The 12,500-nt window shown below is 41.3% G+C and overlaps 1 pseudogene; it reads left to right on the top strand.

Moving 5' to 3' along the window:
* Nucleotides 1-9,725: 9,725 nt before the first annotated feature.
* LOC102839035 lies at nucleotides 9,726-10,253 on the top strand (annotated as a pseudogene).
* The last annotated feature ends 2,247 nt before the right edge of the window (nucleotides 10,254-12,500 follow it).

Raw genomic sequence — 12,500 nt, 5'->3', positions numbered from 1 at the left:
GGTTCCGACTCGATGGCACCTGACAACAACAACATTGCATCCTGCAATCTACCTGACCTCCTCATCACCTGGATTTCTCTTCATATATTTTCCCTTCTTTAACAATTGTTATTATTTTGATCTTTGATTGGCCTCAGAAGTCCTCTGAATTCATTGCTGTAATTTTGTTCTGCTCTGAACTCTGCTATCTGTCGACTGAGTTCCGAGTGGTGTTGCCACATCTGTGAATCTCTGGTTGTTGTCTGTTCTTGTTGATTTTCATTCTAAAGAACTCCCTTTAGGATGTTTTGAAGTGCTGGATTGGCTTTGATAAAATCTCTTAGTTTCTATTCATCCTGGAATGTTTTGATTGCACAATCTTGTTTGATTGACAGTTTTTCTGGATAGATGATTTTTGGTTTACACTTTCTTTTTTTTTTTTAGAGTTTTATATACATCTCCCAATTGTCTTCTTGCATGTGTGGTTTCTGCAGAGAAGTCAGAGCTTAATCTAATTTGCTAGTCTTTGTAGGTAACACTTTTCTTTTCCGTGGCCAATTTTAGGATTCTCACCTTGTCTTTGTTTTTGGAGATCTTTATTATGATATGTCTTGGTGATTTTCCCTTGGGGTCTAAACTTCCTGGGTGTGGGTGTCCACTTACTCAGGCCCCTCCAGTAGTCACTACTGTGGAGATGTGCAAATGGATATTGAGAAATGAATGGAAGAAAAATTGTCCACTATTTTTATCTCTGAAGGTCAGTTAGGCATAATTCTCAAAATAGCTGTGTCTTTGTATATAGTAGTCGGTGTTGCCTCATGCCTTTTATGTTGGGGTTTTACAAGGTACACATATGGTTTGGCTGTATGGCCAGACCTGCTGTTTATTGCTAGGTAAGACAGGAATAAAGGGTCCTGTCCAGATCAACTTTAGGGCTGAGTCCCAGAGTCAGATGTCATTAGAAGTAGTTAAAGAGTCAGCCTGTGGGACCAATGGGGCTCCCAGGCACCTCCTCCCTGTGTCGTGGGAAAACTATTGGTGCAATGCTGGACCCTTTTGGTGGTGTGTTCCAACCCATTTGAAGGTGTCCGGGCTGGGCAGTGAGGGTGCAACAGGGGATAGGAGGAAATAAAAGTGTAAAATCTGTCACACCTCTTTTTCCAGATGCTGCTCTGTGGTTTTTAGTGCTGTATCACAAGGAGCTCTTGTAGCATAGTGGTTATGAATCGGGCTGTGAACCACAAGGTCAGTAGTTTGAAAGTACCAGCTGTTCCGCAGGAGAAAGATGAGGCTTTCTGCTCCTGTAAAGATTTACAGCCTCGGAAACCCTGTACAGGGTCGCTATGAGTTGGAACCGACTCCACGGCACACAGCCACCACCACCATCACTGTTTCAGCCTGGCTGTGGCCCTGACCTCTGATCTCAGCCGAGGCTGAGAGGCCCACAGGGAGTATTTCGATGGATTCAGAAATTGCTGTACTTTCTTTCCACAGTCAGATTTCTCCACTGGTGGGCATGGGAAACTGACATCCTGCACCTTATATTAGATCCAAAACTCTGGAGCTGCTCCAGGAAAGTGCCAGGCCTTTGCCGAGGAGCCTCTGCTACTTGTTTCTGATTCTCCTGCTCCCAAACCGACAGTCCCTCTAATGCCTTCTTGTCACCTTCTTAGCCATCAGTCATACCAACCTAGTATTTTAAAAATTGTTTAAAATGTACCACTAATGGATCCTGTGCATGGGAATCAACTGTCCCCTTCCCAAACCCCATACCATAGCCAAGGCAGGAGCATGGAACCATGTCTGGGACCATGTCTTGTGAGCTGCCCTGAGCCGCCCTCCCTAGTCATCAATGGCTTCTTGGAAATCTACCTCCTGTCCAGGTTGTGGGTATCCTAGAACGGATGTTGAGATCTCTGCCCACATTTAGAGGGAGCATAAAGAATTAAGGAGTTATACCTTGCTTGAAAGTATTAGCAAATGGTTTAAGGCAAGATTAAGATTAGCTATTAATGAGGATGGACCAAACCCAGCTAAGGGCTTTAGGAATTCAGAGACCCAGGAGAGAAGCCTGCTTGGATCCTGGAGTTCCTGCAAAGAACTGAGGCTCCTTGGATAAGAGATCCCCCAAGTCAGCTCTAGTTCTGCCAGACATTCTAGAAGAAAACAGACACTCTAGCATAAATACAGGACAAAATGTGACAGCACTGAGCCTCCCTTACACATACACATGCACACACACACACACACACACATACACACACACCTGCCTGTTTAATACCTGTGATCCTGGCAGAAGTGATAAGTTCATGGTTGAACAGTACCACCCTGACCTTTAAATGTCTGCAGATAAATAGCAGAGACTTGGGTGTGGGAGAGGGAATCCTCACCTGGAATTTCACAGTCCCTGAGGACTGGCCCTGCAGGCAATGTTACTGACCTGATTTCAGGAAATTTCTTCTCTGAAGCAACCATCCAGGCAATTAGCCAACCAGTACTTATTGAGCAGCTGTTGAGTGCTTGGTGACATAAGGTTTGATGTGTATCTCCAAAGAGCTTACAGCCAACTAGGAAAGACAATGATTTCATAGCACAATTACCAAGTGATTTGCAATAATTAAGAACTTCAGCACATGTATGAGCATCAGTTGACATTGAATTCAAAAGCAACATAGTCCTGGTTCTCACCTCTCCATCTGAGTCCTTGTAGAAAGTCCCCACCACAGGGAGTCTATAATGGGCTAGTGTGAAAGGGCAGTAGTCACAGCTGAGTCCTGCAGAGTTGCACCTAGCTGGGAATTGTGAGATTATGATCTCTGAGACTACAGAACAGGGCCAGTGTGCTGGCCCCTGTGCAAGGAAGGACTGTTAAAGAAGCCCACCCTCCCCAGCACCCCCTGCAGAGGGCTTCAGGTGTAGGGAAGAGTAAGCTGATGGAAGGAATCTCATCACTCTGTGGTCTTGGACTCAGGGCCTTTCTGCATTTGTAAAGACCAACTATGGACATATTGAGGTCCCCAGACAGTGTATTTCTTTTCTATTCTGATTCAACACTTACAACAATCCAACTTCACCTTCCACAGGTTGACTTTCAGAGGCTTGCCACACCTCTGAACTCTTTGCCACCTACTCCCTCTTCTTATCCCTGGGCATCTTTCTTGCCTAGATATCTGAGGCAGGGTGAGCCAAGGCTCTACTCCCTTAACTCAGGGTCTGATCTTATAGACCCATGGGGGATCACTCTGTGCCATAACCTGCATCTGGCAAGCACTCAACACATCATTCATGACAACTACAGTCACGTCGTGGCCTGTGTCATCTACAAGGACTCAGTTTCCCCTTTGTTTTGGTCTCTCAAATGCTCAGCCTCACATTTCATTCATTCCAATTACACTAAACCATCGCTGAAATCTTATGATGTGCTAGAATCTCTGCTAAGTGCAGAGATAAAGTAACAAATCACATACAGTCCATGCCCACACAATTTGGTATACACAGGGAGGAATTGTTGTTGTTGTTGCTAAATGCAATTGAGTCAGCTCTGACCCATAGCAACCCTGTATAGAGTTTCCAAGGAGCATCTGGTAATCTTGCAGTTCAAAACACCTTTGAAGTCCATCACTGAACCACAAGAAGGAATTGGGAGGGGGGGCAGGTGGGCAAATCAACTTGCTAGGTTTGTTCCCTCACCACTGTAATTCCAATCCCTAGCACAAAGCCTGGCAATGATAAGATGTTACTTTTGCAATTAGATTATAAGAAACTTCTATTTCCACCTTGTGTTTACTCACAAGTTCTTCTCCTTTGGTGCTTTGATGAGGCCAGCTCCCATGTTGTGTCCTGTCCAATAGAGAGGCCACATCGAAGGAACTGAGGGAACTTCTGTTCAACAGTTAATGAGTAATGCAGCATCCAGTGGCTAAAAAACAGTGGAGAACACTTGTATCCATACATAGGCTGTAAGGGGATACTAGTACCCCTAGGGGGAAAGGGGCAAAAGAGGGAGCAGTTACTGGAAGCCAGAGTTGTAGGAAGTCAGTAGTTGTAGGAGAGGGTCCCCTGGTAGAAGCTATGACCTTGAGCAGAGTCAGAGCTACCTCCAGGCAACCTGGTAGAAAAAAAAGCATGGGGATCATATTCTTGTCTCACTTTCCTCCCACCCTCTGGTCTCCCATGGCAGAATCAGCACTGTCCAACAGAATTTTCTGTGAGATGAATTGTTGCAAATCTGTTCTATTCAAAATCATAAACACTAACCACTGTGGCTATTGAGCATTTAAAATGTGGGTAGTATGAGGAACAACTAACATTTCATTTCTATTTCATTTTAAGTAATTAAAAAATAAGTTTAAATAGCCAAATGTCCTTGCTGTTGTTAAGTGCTATCAAATGCGATTAGTGGCTGCCATATTGTACACAAGGGCTGACACTCTGAAAGCCAGAGGGCAAGGGAGTCCTCAGGTTCAGTTCACAAAGGCCAGCCTCCTGGGCACAGAATAGAGTGCAGAAGGGAGGGAAAGGTGTTTAAAAATTACCTTTGGATAGAGCTGAGACTATCCCCACTGGATGGGACACTTGTTATTTCACCACAGTTTCAATCAAGTGAAGACTGTTAATTTATGTTACCTGACCCCTGTTGTAGTTCTCAAACTTGATGAATGGGAAGGATATTTAGAATTCTGGGATTCCAAGATTCTGTTAGCCTGCTCCCCCAAAGGAGGCTGGAAGAGACTGTAAAACAATGAGAAAGAGGAGGTTTGTAATACCACAGGTCACCTCATGCAAAGACACTGGGCTTCAGAAAGACAGCCTGAATTATGTGGTATCACTTCATTGGCATACTTTCAGGGTAGCCCCATGATTCCACCACTCCTATCCATGTGGAAGGAGCCTTTCTCTTGGAAACCACCTTCATTCAGTTTTATTCAGAGCTGCAGGCACTTTACAAAGGCCACTGGTTGCTAATTGCAGATCTAACAGCTGTGCTAGGTTTTCAGGGGTAGGATGATCCTCTTGGTTGCTGTGATGTTTCCTCCACAGGGTCTGGTCTGACAAGTCTCCCTCTACATGGACTCTTAAGTATTCATCCTCCTCTCTTTCTGGATTAATTGGATAGTAGCTGTTACATGGATAAGACAGCTTTTGCCAAATATGGAGGCAAAACTTATTCCAAATTAGCTTTATTTAACCGCAACCACCACCACAAAAGGATGAGAATGTATGTATATTTTTATTGGGCTAAAAATATATACAATACAACATTTGCCACTTCAATATTTTTGCATGTTCAATTCACTGGCATTAATTATATTCATCATGTTGTATAACCATCACAACAATCTATTTCCAAAATTGTCATCACCCTTACCAGAAACACAGATTCCCTCCTTCCCCATTTCTCCCACTACAGGTAAACACTAACAAACTTTGTTCTCTATATATTATCCTATTCTATATATTTCATATAAGTGAGATCATGCAATGTTTATCACTTTGTGACTCATTTATTTCACTCAGCATGTTTTCAAGGCTTATCCATAGTGTAGTGTATATCAGAGCTTCATTTCTCTTATGGCTGAGTAATATTCCACTGTACATATATCACAGTTTATTTTATTTATTCATACTGTTGATGGATAGACATTTAGGTCATCCCCACCTATTGGCTATTATAAAAAGTGCTGCAGTTGGTATACAAATATGTTTGTGCTACTGCTTTCATTTATTTTTGGCATATGTATACCTAAGAGTATATTTCCTGGAGCATCTGGTAATGAATTTTTGAGGAACAGCCTAACTGTTTTCCACAGTGGCTGTACTGCATTCCCACCATAAGTGGACGAGGGCTCCAATTTCTCCACATCCTTGCCAACACCTGTTGTTTTTCATTTTTCTGATCATAGCCATTCTACTGGAAGAGAAATTGTTATCATTGTGGTTCTGATTTGCATTATACTAATGAGTAAAGATACTGATATGTGTATAGTTTTTATTCCTCTTTGAAACTATCTTCTCATTCTTTTTCTTTTATTGAGCATGTTCTAACTATATTTCAAATATGGTATTTAGATACTGATAGGATCTGGAGGTATCCTATTCCACAACTCCTCCTTTTTTCTCTTTGGGGTTGCTGAAACAGGGATGCATGCATACCAGTGACAGTTGCAGAATTGAAAATGTGATCGCAACTCACTAGTAGCTGAGTTAGCATTTGCAGTGTTTTTTAAGACCCTCCTTGGTGGTGATGGTGGTGGTGGTGGTGTGCCTTGGAGTTGGTTCTGACTTATAGCAACCCTGCATAGGGTTTCTGAGACTGTAAACCTTTACGGGAGCAGAAATCCTCATCTTTCTCCTGTGGGACAGCTGGTAGTTTTGAACTGCTGACCTTGAGCCCTACTCATAACAACTCTGCTACCAGAGTTCCTTTTATATAAAGAAAAAATAAGTTAAAATATATATAAACTATTAAAATAGTTCTGGGTGTGGTATTACAGGTGTTTTTTGTTTTGTTTTGTTCCCTGTTTGTCTATTTCAATTTCTACACTATTTAGGTAAATTGACCAAATATATCTTGGCACTCTGCTTCCTTAGGTTTTCTACCTGGGTTCTACATAACTTAAAGCTTTTTTTCAGATCCAGAAATAAGAAATCTCAATTATGCTTTGGTTGCAGTTGGTAAGGTGGATTAGGAGTGAACAAGTTAGGCTCTACATTTCTCTTCTTTCCCAGTGCCTCTCCCTCCTCAAATAGCACTTCTCCACTTCAAAGTGTTTTTCAACAACTTTGAGAAGCTCAGGGCAACAGGAAGGAAAATACAATAAAGTGAGGAAAACTGGGTGTTTCTGGGGGATCATTTTCATATGCTCTCATAAATTCTAATCCCAGATGATTATTTTGTGTTAATTAATCATTTTCATAAATGGAATTACTCTATATCACTCTCCTTTTGCCTTCAGTATTGTACCTTGGAGCCATTTTCATGTTGTACAAGGGTATCCTCCTCCTAATTAACCTCCTAATATACTCTTCAGTTTGGGTGTGCCACTGTTTACTTGGTCATTCTTCCTACTCTATCTCAGTTACAGAAAAGGCTGCAGGGAGCATCCTACCCCATGACTTTTGGACACATGTGAATTTTCTGTGCCAATATGTAAAGCTCCTCTTTGCACTTAATACCCCATATGCTCAGTCCCGGTGTGGTGCTGTAGGATAAGCACTGGACTATTAACCACAAGTCAGTGATACAAACCCACCAGCCCCTCCTTGAAAACCCTACACTGGGTTGCTATGAGTTGTAATAGACTCAATAGCATGTAGCAACAATAACATGCTCAGTTTACCCAGACAGAGCCTCATTTTTCAGGTAAGTCCAGCCATCCTCCCTTCTTAAGCTTCATACTTCCACGTGGTCAAATAACCTGGGTATATACAAGTCTAGGTGTGGCTCTGTAGAATCAGCACTGGACATTGAACCACAAGGTCAGCAGTTCAAACTCACCAGCTGTTCCTTGGAAACCCTTTGCAGGGTTGCTATGAATTGGAACTGGCTCCATGGAACTAAGCAACAACAACCACAAGAAGACAAGTCTAGTTGTGGCAAAGACACAATTAGATATTGCCTACCTAATACATTTTTTCTCTTCTTCTTTAGTAACAGAACCCAAATTTTACTTTGCATTTGAAATGCCTACCTAAAAGTGTTCATTGCCTAGCTTCCCTTGAAGCTGGGCATGATCATTGATCTGCAAGCATGCAGAACACTAGATAGACTTACAGGCATGCTTCTTGAGATGACAGCTGGCATGTGTCTTTCTGTCACCTCACCCTTTCTATTTCATAACTGGAGCATAGCTGTGATAAATAGAGCTCCAGAGGCTCTTCAGAACCAGAAGGTAGACTTTCTGATAACCACGTAGCCACCAAACTCACCCAAGAGAGCCCACTTTGCACAGATAAGAAAACATACATAAATGTCAAGTTTGTTTAAGCACTGCTATTTCTTTCCTTTATTACTATGAGCTGAGTTCTTACCAGTTATACAAGTTTAACGTAGTATAGTGGATACTAGTTTGGCTGCTAACCTCAAGATCAGTGATTCTAAACTACTAGTTGTTTCATGGGAGAAGGATTTCTAGAAGAGGAGTCACAGTCAAAAGCATTAATATTTTCAAGCCTTTTGATATGTATTACCAAATTGCTAAATTATCCTCCAGGAAAGCTGGGGTAGTATTCATTGCTACCATTAGTGCATGAGAATGAAAAGTTCTTTTAAGCTTGAGCGGAACTGTAAAAACAGAATCAACCTGTGGTTCAAAGGAATAGTTTGGTTTAATTCAAACAATGGTCAAGTGAGGAATAAGCAGGTATAAGGACTGTTGACTCTGGGTCCATCATCAACAATTCTGAATTAGTTACTTATGAGATTCCAAAGACAAGTCTGCTATAATCTTTGTTCTCAATGAGCTTATGGATGGGGGACAGACAAGTGCTGCAATAATTGTAAGGTAGAGTATGTGACCAAGTTGAGTGCAGGGAGCTAGGTGGACCCTGTAGTCCACAAGGAGGATTTAAAGGTGATTCAGTTAGGCCCAGGTGAAGTATTTGTACATATGTGTAGGAAAAGAGCAGAGACCTGTACAGCCCTACTGCTTTCAGGCATGAAAAGACCATTATACTTAGGGTCCATCTCCTGATCATGTTCTTTACTAACTATGCTATTACCATCTCTCTAGGTCTCTCTTGTTGTTGTTAAGTGCCGTGGAGTTGGTACCAACTCATAGAGACCCTGTATAAAGTTTCCAAAGAGTGGTTGATGAGTTTGAACCACCAATCTTGTGATTCAAACCAACTTTGCATCATACCAGAACTCCTAATAACCACAAAAACCATAATTAGGTTTGAATTAAACTCTACTAAAAGGAAGAACAGTAATTTTTTTCTAACTTTTTACTCTGAATTCGGTGAAGGTTTACAGAACAGATCATCATTTTTACATTCAACAATTCATACTCATTTTCTTCCATCTCATTGATTGCAATCCCCCAGTGTAGCTTCTCTCATCGCAATTCTTCCTGTGTTCTTTGTTTTTCTTTCTCTTTCTCCTAGTCTTTCTGAACTTTGCATTGCATAAATGCTGCTCTTTTAATCTCAAAAGGTGTGTATACCTCACTAGTGTATTGCTGCCATTATAGATCTAATATTTAGCTTCACCATTTGTATGTCAGTTTGTTGCACTGGAAGGTTGTGAGTTGCTGTGATTCTGGAATGGTATGCCACAAGTATTTTAAATACCAACAAGGTCACCTATGGTAGACAGGCTTCAGATGAGCTTTCAGATGAAGACAGACTAGTAAGAAGAGAAGACAAACTACTTCTGAATATTTAGTCACTGAAAACCTATGAATAGCAGAGAACCACTGTCAGATATAGTGCAGGAAATTGAGCCACTCAGGTTGGAAGGCACTCTAAATGTGACTGGGGATGAACTGCCTCCTCAAAGTAGAGTTGGCCATGATGAAGCGAATGGAATAAAGCCCATAGGAGAAAAGCCTGCAGGACCTTCATTTGCTGTTGGGGGACAACTCAAAATAAAGAGAAACAACTGTAAACATCCATTGATAATCAGAACATGGAAGGTACAAATTATGAATCTGGGAAAATTGGAAGTTGTTAAATAGGAAATAGAGCTCTGTCTTCCAGTCCCGGGAGCTGCGGGCATGCCGGGAGCTGCAGGCATTGGTGCAGACATGGCCAAATCCAAGAACCACACCACGCAAAACCAGTCCCGAAAATGGCACAGAAATGGTATCAAGAAACTCCGATCACAATGATATGAGTCTCTCAAGGGGGTGCACCCCAAGTTTCTGAGGAACATGTGCTTTGACAAGAAGCACAACAAGAAGGGCCTGACAAAGATGCAGGCCAACAATGCCAAGGCCATGAATGCACGTGCCGAGGCTATCAAGGCTCTCATAAAGTCCAAGGAGATCAAGTCTAGATCCCAAGGGGTGTCAACTGCAAGCTCAGTCGACTGGCCTTCATTGCCCATCCCAAGCAAGGGAAGCGGACTCAGGCACGCACTGCCAAGGGTCTGAGGCTCTGTCGGCCAAAGTCCAAGGCCAGTCTAAAACTAAGGCTGAAGCTTCAACCAAGGCTCAACTAAAGCTCCAGTCAAGGCCTCAGCTAAAGCTTCAGCCAAGGCCTCAACTCAAGCCCCAGTCAAGGCCTCAACTCAGGCTCCCAAAGGTGTCCAGGCCCCCACAAAGATGGAATAGAGTTCTCCATCTGAGGACAGAGGGATTGGCATGACCCTTTGGGCTACTATCTGTATGGAGCTGGTGTCCTCCTGTGCTATTTGTACAAATAAATCTGAGGCAGGAAAAAAAAAAAAAAGAAGGAAATAGAGCACATAAACATTCATATCTTAGGAATTAGTGAGCTAAAATGGGCTGGTATTGGCCATTTTGAATCCAAACTGAAGAGGAATGGTGTAGCAGTCATCGTCAAAAACAACATATCCAGGATCACTCAGGAGGTACAATGCTATCTGTGATAGGATAATATCCACGCGTCTAAAGTGAAGTGCAGATAATATCATTATTATTCAAATTTACATACCAACCACTAAAGCCAGTGAGGTTGAAATGGAAGAATTCAATCAACTTCTTCAATCTAAAATTGATCAAATATGAAATCAGGATGTATTGATCATTAATGATGATTGGAATGCAAAGGTTGAGAGCAAAGAGGAAGGATCAGTAGTTGGAAAATATGGCCTTGGTGATAGAAATGATGCTGGATAATGCATGATTGAATTCTGCAAAATCAATGATTTGTTTATTTCAAAACCTTGTTTAGACATGATAAAAGATGACTATACACATGGACCTCACCAGATGGAATACATAAAAAACAAATTGACTACATCTGTGGAAAGAGAAGATGGAAAACTCCATATCATCAGTGAAAACAAGGTCAGGGGCAGATTGTGGAACAGACCGTCAATTACTCATATGCAAATTCAAACTGAAGCTGAAGAAAATGAAAACAAGTCCATGAGAGCCAAAGTATGACCTTGAATATATCCCACCTGAATTTAGAGATCATCTGAAGAACAGATTAGCTAGGTTAAAAACTAAAGAACTAAACCCTGAAGAGTTGTGGGATGACATCAAGAACATCATACATGAAAGAAAGCAAAAAGTCATTAAGAAGACAAGAAAGAAGGAAAAGGTCAAAATATATGTAAGAAGAAACACTGAAACTTGCTCTCCAGTGTAGAGATGCTAAAGCAAATGGAAGAAATGAGGTCCAAGAGCTGAACAGAAAATTTCAAAGATCAGCTCCAGAAGATAAAGCCAAATATTACAACCAAATGTGCAAAGATCTGGAATCAGAAAATCAAAAAGGAGGAACACACTCAGCATTTCTCAAGCTAAAGGAACTGAAGAAAAAAATTCAAGCCTCAACTTTCATTATTGAAAGACTTTCTGGGCAAATTATTGAATGATGCAGAAAGCATCACGAGAAGATGGAAGGAACACATAGAGTCACTATACCAAAAGGAAATGTTAATGTTCAACCATTTCAAGAGATAGCCTATTATCAAGAGCCAATGATACCAAAGGAAGAAGTCCAAGGTGCATTTAAGAATTGGGAAAGAACAAGTCACCAGGAGTTGATGGAATAAAAATTGAAATCTTTCAAGAAAGTGAGGTGGAACAGGAGGCATTCACTCATCTCTGCCAAGAAATTTGGAAGACAACTACATGGCCAACTGGTTGGAAGAGATCCATATTTGTACTCATTCCAAAGAGAGGTGACCCAAGGGAATGTGGAAATCATCAAGCAATATCTTTGATATCCCATGCAAGTCAAGTTTTACTAAAGGTAATACAGAAATGGCTACAATCATACATTGAAAGAGAACTTCCAGAGGTACAAGCCAGATTCAGAAGAGGCTATGGAATGAGGGATATCATTGCTAATGTCCAATGGATCTTGGCTAAAACCAGAGAATATTAGAAAGATGTTTAGCTGTGCTTTATTGACTACGCAAAGACTTTCAATTGTGTGGATGATGACAAGCTATGGACAACATTGCAAAGTATGAGTATTTAGGAACACTTAATTGTGCTCATGAGGAATCTGTACCTGGACCAAAAAGCAGTTGTTCGAACAGAACATGGGAACACTAAATGTTGAAAACTTTTAAAAAGTGGGTGACAAGGTTGTATTCTTTCCCATACTTATTCAACCTGTATGCTGAGCAAATCATTCTTCTTCGATCAACTATCAATATTCATGGAAGTAGCAGTCAAGAAATGAAACGACATATTGCATTAGGCAAATTCACTGCACAAGAACTTTTTTAAGTGTTGAAAAGCAAATATGTCAGCTTGAGGACTAAGGTGCACCTGACCAAAGCCATGGTATATTCAATAACCTCATATGCATGGGAAAGCTGGATAGTGAATAAGGAAGACTGTAGAATAATTGATGCTTTTGAGTTATGGTGTTGG

Source organism: Chrysochloris asiatica, unplaced genomic scaffold (genome assembly GCF_000296735.1).
Source record: "Chrysochloris asiatica unplaced genomic scaffold, ChrAsi1.0 scaffold00204, whole genome shotgun sequence".
Taxonomy (NCBI): Eukaryota; Metazoa; Chordata; class Mammalia; order Afrosoricida; family Chrysochloridae; genus Chrysochloris; species Chrysochloris asiatica.
Note: the sequence above shows the minus strand (reverse complement) of the source record. Positions and strands in the feature narration are given on the sequence as shown.